Source organism: Entelurus aequoreus, linkage group LG01 (genome assembly GCF_033978785.1).
Source record: "Entelurus aequoreus isolate RoL-2023_Sb linkage group LG01, RoL_Eaeq_v1.1, whole genome shotgun sequence".
Lineage (NCBI taxonomy): Eukaryota > Metazoa > Chordata > Actinopteri > Syngnathiformes > Syngnathidae > Entelurus > Entelurus aequoreus.
Genome location: NC_084731.1, coordinates 28,071,469 through 28,078,938, shown reverse-complemented (window position 1 = coordinate 28,078,938; position 7,470 = coordinate 28,071,469).

Below are 7,470 nucleotides of genomic sequence, written 5' to 3'. Positions count from 1 at the left end.
TCTGCTATCCCCGTTTAAATAAAAACATTTCATTTCAGTAGGCCTTTAAGCACTTTGTCCAGTTTACATCTGGTGTGACAACTAGAAACACACGAGCCTCCACCAGGGGGCAGTGTAGCGTACCCAGATGTAAAACATATTTTGCACTATCAGCCTTTTCATATAAAGCGATAAAGGAATGGAACGACCTCACAACAAACTTGAAAAGAACAGATTACTCTTCATTCACAATTGAAGTTAAAAAGTGGCTTTGGAGCAATCAAAGCTGCTCACATGGTCACTAAGGTGGGCTTTATGTTTGACACATCAACTTAATGTGTATTATATTTATCCATGAGAGCATTTTCATTTTTGTTGTAAATTGTGAGGTGTGTCTGTTAAAATCATGGTTGTTTTTACAAATGATGACATATGTGAACAAGAGCATGTATTGTCTTTGTGTGATGATGTAAATGAGGTGTGGTTGTATTGTATATTAAGTATGTGTCCATGAAAGGGCATTTTATGACTTTTCTTAATTTGCTTACATGCAAATGTAATTTTAAATGATTTTATTGTCATAATTTTATTGCATGATTTTTGTATCCCTATTATTTAGGTAGCCAGGGTCTGCAGATGGAAATGAGCTATTTAGCTATAATCTGGTACAAAACAAACAAAGTTTCTGTGCATTGTCCCTTCAAATAAAGACTAAATTCACTAAAACTAACATGTCAGTTAGTTGTTTTATTGTCCTAGTCAACGTGCCTTTGTTTTGATTACTGGACTGCAAAAAGTCAGTGTTCAAAAACAAGAAAAAAAAAATACAAAAATGAGGGGTATTTTATTTGAACTACCGTATTTACCGCACCATAAGCCGCACCTAAAAACCACAATTTTTCTCAAAAGCAGACAGTGCGGCTAATAACCCGGTGCGCCTTATATATGGATTAATATTAATATTTATTTTCATAAAGTTTAGGTCTCGCAACTACGGTAAACAGCCGCCATCTTTTTTCTCCGTAAAAGAGGAAGCGCTTCTTCTACGGTAAGCAACCGCCCCCATAGAAGAGGAAGCGCTTCTTCTTCTACTGTAAGCAACCGCCAAGGTGAGCACGCGCCCCCGTAGAAGAAGAAGCGCGCGGATATTACGTTTCATTTAATTTGTGTGTTTCTGTAAAGACCACAAAATGTCTCCTACTAAGAGACACACGTACAAGGTTCCACTGACTTTTGATATTCCTGTGAACCGCACTGTGGATACAACGGGAACACGTACGGTGAATATTCGCACCACAGGGAATGAGAAGTCGTCCTACTGTGGTTCTAGCTTGCCATGCTAACGGCCAGAAACTTCCACCCACGGTGATATTCAAAAGGAAGACCTTGCCAAAAGAGAACTTTCCAGCCGGCGTCATCATAAAAGCTAACTCGAAGGGATGGATGGATGAAGAAAAGATGAGCGAAGAGACCGGGTGACTTTTTTCACGCAGCTCTGTCCCTGTTGATCTACGACTGCATGCGCGTCCACATCATCGATGGTGTCAAAAAACAAGTGAAGCACACCGAAGAAGAAGAATTCGAGGGATTTGTGGATGAGTAATAACTTCAGAAAGTAAGCTTTAAATGTTTATTTTGTGTGTTGTGTGACATTAACGTTCGAGCAACGTTGCGTTATTGATGTTGCTATTGCTCTGCACTATTTTGAGTGTTACTATTTTTGTGATTTTACATTTGCACATTACATTTTGGGAGTGAACAGAGTTGTTAGAATGCTGGTTTGTAATATATTATTAAAGTTTGACTGACCTATCTGACTGTTTTTTTGACATTCCCATTAGCGTAGCGTAGGTGCGGCTAATAACACGGGGCGGCTAATAGGTAAACAAAGTTTTGAAATATGCCATTCATTGAAGGTGCGGCTTACAACACGGGGCGGCTTATGGTGCGGAAAATACGGTAAGCAAAATTATCTGCCAAGAGAACAAGAAAATTTGGCTTGTCAAGACTTTCCAAAACAAGGAAAATTAGCTAACTTCAATGAACCCAAAAATACCTTAAAATAAGTATATTCTCACTAATAACAAGTGCACTTCTCTTGGTAGAAAAAAATGACACCCTTTTGCTCAATATGTTGAAAAATATTATTATTATTTTTTTTTTCAAATATTTTTATTGAATTTTACAGTTAAAATCACATTTAACAGTCATACTTTGGTCACGCAAAACCTTCATACAATCACACATCCACTCATACCCACTCACATGCACACTTGAGGAGAGAGGTGCACTTAAACTTTAACAATTCAAGGTTTACAGTATGAACATTATTAGAAAAGATACCCAGATATTGTATATATTTATCCATCCATCCCGCTCTGGCTCAGGATCAGCAGGCTATCCAGACCATAGCAAGATGGATGAACATTCCTCGGCATCAAGGATCCTCAGGAAGTGATCCCAAGATCACCTCTCGAGGGCCTCTCCACCGTTCACACTTAAAAAAGAAAGTCACAGAAGTTGTTCAGGTGTAAAACAATACAAAATAAAAAGTCACAAAAAATAAATAAATAAGCAAGTAAACCGTGGGAAGGCCATATCAGAAGTAACAACAAAAAAAAAAAACAATAATAGTGTAGAATCAATACAGAAAATAATAAAGATAACAAAAAAGGAATACAACTACAAAAAAGATGGCAGTTTTTTTTCCTGTTTTTTTTCCTTAAATGTCTAAATTATGATTCAATATATGTCAGTAAAGGTTTCCAGGTTTGTTCCCATTTATTCATACTTGCAGAGTTTATAAATCGTATTCTTTCAAGAGTCATTACATTCACAAGTTCATTTAGCCAGTTCCTGAAGTTGGGTGCAGATGGGCTTTTCCAGTCTTTGAGAATGAGTCTTTTGGCCAAGACCGTCCCGAGCAGCAACACGGCTGTAATATATTTTGGAAGTTTTTGTGTTTCTGAAGACCACCCAAACAAGATTATATCCCTGTCAGGGACAAGTTTTCTCTGATATACCCCCGAGTAAAAAAAGAAAATGCTGGACCAAAATGATTGAATAATTGAACATTCCCAAAACGAATGAGACAGTGATCCTTCAGCAGATTTACATTTATCACAAAGTGGAGACGTATCAGGATAAAATTTGTGTAATAAGACTTTGGAGTAGTAAAAACGATGAATCACTTTAAACTGTATGAGCCTAAGTCTGCTGTTAATTGAGCAATTGTGAATTTGAGAGAGTGTCCGTTCCCATTGCTGTTTGGGTATTGTTGTTCTTAGTTCCTGTTCCCAGGCTCTTTTAACACCGTCTGCTGATGTCATGGGCACAATGAAGCAGCTGGCAAATTTGGCGATAAGCTTTTTACTTGTAGGTGATAAATTTAGTAATTCTAAGAGAGGGTGTTTTTCATTTACCAGCTGAGACTTTGACATTTTTTCTTTAATACATTTTTTTGCCTGCAAATAGCAAAACCAACTGAATTGGGACAATTTGAATTTGATTCGCAATTGCTCAAATGATGCAAGACTGTCCTCGACAAACATGTCTTTTATGCATTTAATTCCATTCAAGTACCAGTTAAAAAAAATTCTGTCTGTTATCGATGGAATAAATGCATGATTGTGAGACATTGGTGAATACATAGTTACATTGGAAATATTCAATTGTTTTTTAATTTGAGAAATAATTTTGATAGAATTTCTTACTACTACACTATGGCTTGTTGATTTAATAGAAGAGACTGGTTTAGTAAAAAGTAAAGATAACAATGATGTGTAAGGTTTAACTAATGACTGCAGTTCCAATTTCAGCCACAAGGGAGCAGAATTAAGTGATTCATTCTTTGGGAACCCCATCTTCCAATAGGTCAATGCGTTCAGATTTGATGCCCAATAATAATTTTTGAACATTGGGAGACCCAGCCCCCCTTCCCCTGTAGATCTGAATAAGTGCTTTTTAGATATTCTGCGTTTTTTATATCCCCACACAAAATCTAGAACTAAAGATTCAAGTTTTTTGAAAAAATCTGCAGGAATTAGAATTGGTAAATTTTGAAAAAGACAGGTACAATTTGGCAGGGTTATCATTTTGACAGCATTCACTCTACCTAACATAGAGAGGGGTAGGGTCTTCCAATACTCTATACACACTTTCAATTTCTCAAAAGCTTCAGTAAAGTTCAATTTTAGTAATGATTCATAATTTTTAGATATTTTTAAGCCGAGATAGGATACATAGTTTTCTGCAACTTTAACTGGGTTTTGACTGATCTTAACATTATCTCCTAGGAACATAAGCTCGCTTTCGGACCAGTTTATTTTGTAACCAGATATTTTACCAAAAGAGTCTACATATTCTAAAAGAAGTGGTAATGCAATTTCTGGCTCAGTAAGTGTAACAAGTACATCATCTGCATAAAGTGAGATGAGACTCTCTGATGTGCCCACTGAAAATCCCTTAATATTAGAGTTCATTCTTAAACCAATAGCCAGTGGTTCTAGGGCCAAATTGAAAAGTAAGGGCGAAAGGCAATCGCCCTGTCTCACGCCACGATGTAATTCAAAACTATCCGATATTACATTATTAGTTATGACATATGATTTTGGTGCAAAATAAATTATTTTAACCGATTTTATAAAATTTTCTCCCAACCCAAATAATTTGAGAACATGAAATATATAAGCCCACTCAATTGAATCAAAAGCTTTATGAGCATCCAGAGTCAGGACGGCTGCCTTTTTGTTTCCTATGCAGTCCGAGTACAACAAGTTCAATAATCTCCGTACATTGCCCAAAGAAGGTTTGTCCGGGATAAAACCAACCTGATCCGGATGGATAATTTCTGTTATGTGGTTGCTTAACCTTGTTGCGAGTACCTTAGTTAGAATCTTATGGTCTAGATTGAGCAGGGAGATAGGTCTATAAATGGCTGGATCGAGTGGATTTTTTACCTTTTTTGGAATTATACATATATGAGCTTCATACAAGGAGCTTGGAAGTTTATTGTTTACGAAAGAGTCATTTAACATTCTTAATATTATAGGGGACAGTATTTCACTAAAAGCTTGATAAAACTCTGCACCAAATCCATCTGGACCAGGGCTTTTATTCACGGAGAAAGATTTCAGTGCTTTTAGCAGTTCTTCAATTGAAATAGTATTGTTTAAAGAATTCTGATGGTTTGGACTCAGTTGAGGTAGATGTAATGGAGTAAAAAAATCATTTAAATCATTAACCGATATAGCTGGACTAGATTTATATAATTCTGAATAAAAGTCTTTAAAGACATTGTTGATATCCTGTAAATCTGTACATGTTTCACCTGTTTTTGAGCATATTTTGTGGATAGCAGCTTTAGCTTGATCTCCTTTGAGCTGTCTAGACAGAAGTGTTTGTGGTTTATCAGATATTTCAAAATGTTTTTGTTTATTTTTCAGTAAGAGTTTAGATACTTCACCGTGAAGAAGAGAATTGTATTCATTTTTCAGTTTCAGCATCTTATTATAGTCAGACTGCAAAAGAGAATTTATATGAATTTCTTCCATTTCTTTAGTTTCTTTTTCCAGTTCTTTATGCCTTTTTCTTACTTCTCTTTGTTTTGAGCTCTCAAATGAAATGATATATCCTCTCACAGTAGCTTTAAGGGCTTCCCACAATATAGAGTCTGAGACCTCTCCGTTATCATTCACCTCAATAAACTCTTGGATAATCTTCTTCATATACTCTTTAAAACCTTCATATAATAATAATTGTGGATTAAATCTCCATTTTTGTTTGGTTTTATGGAGATCAATTTGGATCTGCATACTCATAGGGCTGTGATCTGAGATGATTCTACTGTGGTACTCAGGATTACTGACATTGGAGAGAGCGGAGGCTTCTACTAAGAAGTAATCGATTCTAGTGTAAGAATTGTGTACAGCGGAGTAAAATGAATACTCCCTTTTATTAGGATGTTTTGTTCTCCATATGTCTATGATATTTCTTGATCTCATAAGATTATTAATGGTTTTAGTTGAGTTAGCAATTACATGAGATTTAGTTGACAATCTATCTAAAGTGGGATCCAAAAGGCAGTTAAAGGCCTACTGAAACCCACTACTACAGACCACGCAGTCTGATAGTTTATATATCAATGATGAAATCTTAACATTGCAACACACGCCAATACGGCCGGGTTAACTTATAAAGTGACATTTAAAACTTCCCGGGAAATATCCGGCTGAAATGTCGCGGTATGATGACATATGCGCGTGACGAAGTCAGAGTAACGGAAGTTATGGTACCCGTAGAATCCTATACAAAAAGCTCTGCTTTCATTTCATAATTCCACAGTATTCTGGACATCTTTTGCAATTTGTTTAATGAACAATGAAGACAGTTGTAGGTGGGATCGGTGTATTAGCAGCGGACTACAGCAACACAACCAGGAGGACTTTGTTGCAGCGCTAGCCGCGCTAGCCGCGCTACCCGCCGACCTCACCTTGACTTCCTACGTCTCCGGGCTGCCAAACGCATCGGGTGAAGTCCTTCGTCCTTCTGCCGATCGCTGGAACGCAGGTGAGCACGGGTGTTGATGAGTAGATGAGGGCTGGCTGGCGTAGGTAAATGTTTTTAGCATAGCTCTGTGAGGTCCCGTTGCTAAGTTGCTAAGTTAGCTTCAATGGCGTCGTTAGCACAGCATTGTTAACCTTCGCCAGCCTGGAAAGCATTAACCGTGTATTTACATGTCCACGGTTTTTTAGTATTGTTGATTTTCTATCTATCCTTCCAGTCAGGGGTTTATTTTTTTGTTTCTATATGCAGTTAAAGCACGATGCTATCACGTTAGCTCGTAGCTAAAGCATTTCGCCGATGTATTGTCGTGGAGATAAAAGGCACTGAATGTCCATTTCGCGTTCTCGACTCTCATTTTCAAGAGGATATAGTATCCGAGGTGGTTCAAAATACAAATCCGTGATCCAAAATAAAAAAAGGAGAGTGTTGAATCCAATGAGCCAGCTTGTACCTAAGTTACGGTCAGAGCGAAAAAAGATACGTCCATCACTGCCTCTCAAGTCGTTCACTGTAACGTTCCTCATCTATGAATCTTTCATCCTCGCTCAAATTAATGGGGTAATCATCACTTTCTCGGTCCGAATCTCTCTCGCTCCATTGTAAACAATGGGGAATTGTGAGGAATCCTAGCTCCTGTGACGTCACGCTACTTCCGGTACAGGCAAGGCTTTTTTTTATCAGCGAGCAAAAGTTGCGAACTTTATCGTCGATTTTCTCTACTAAATCCTTTCAGCAAAAATATGGCAATATCGCGAAATGATCAAGTATGACACATAGAATGGATCTGCTATTCCCGTTTAAATAAAAAAAATGATTTAAGTAGGCCTTTAAAATCACCACCAATGTAGATATGAGAGGAGTTATCATCAGGGAGTAGACCAAAGACTCTATGATAAAAGTTTGAGTCATCTGTGTTTGGTCCATAGA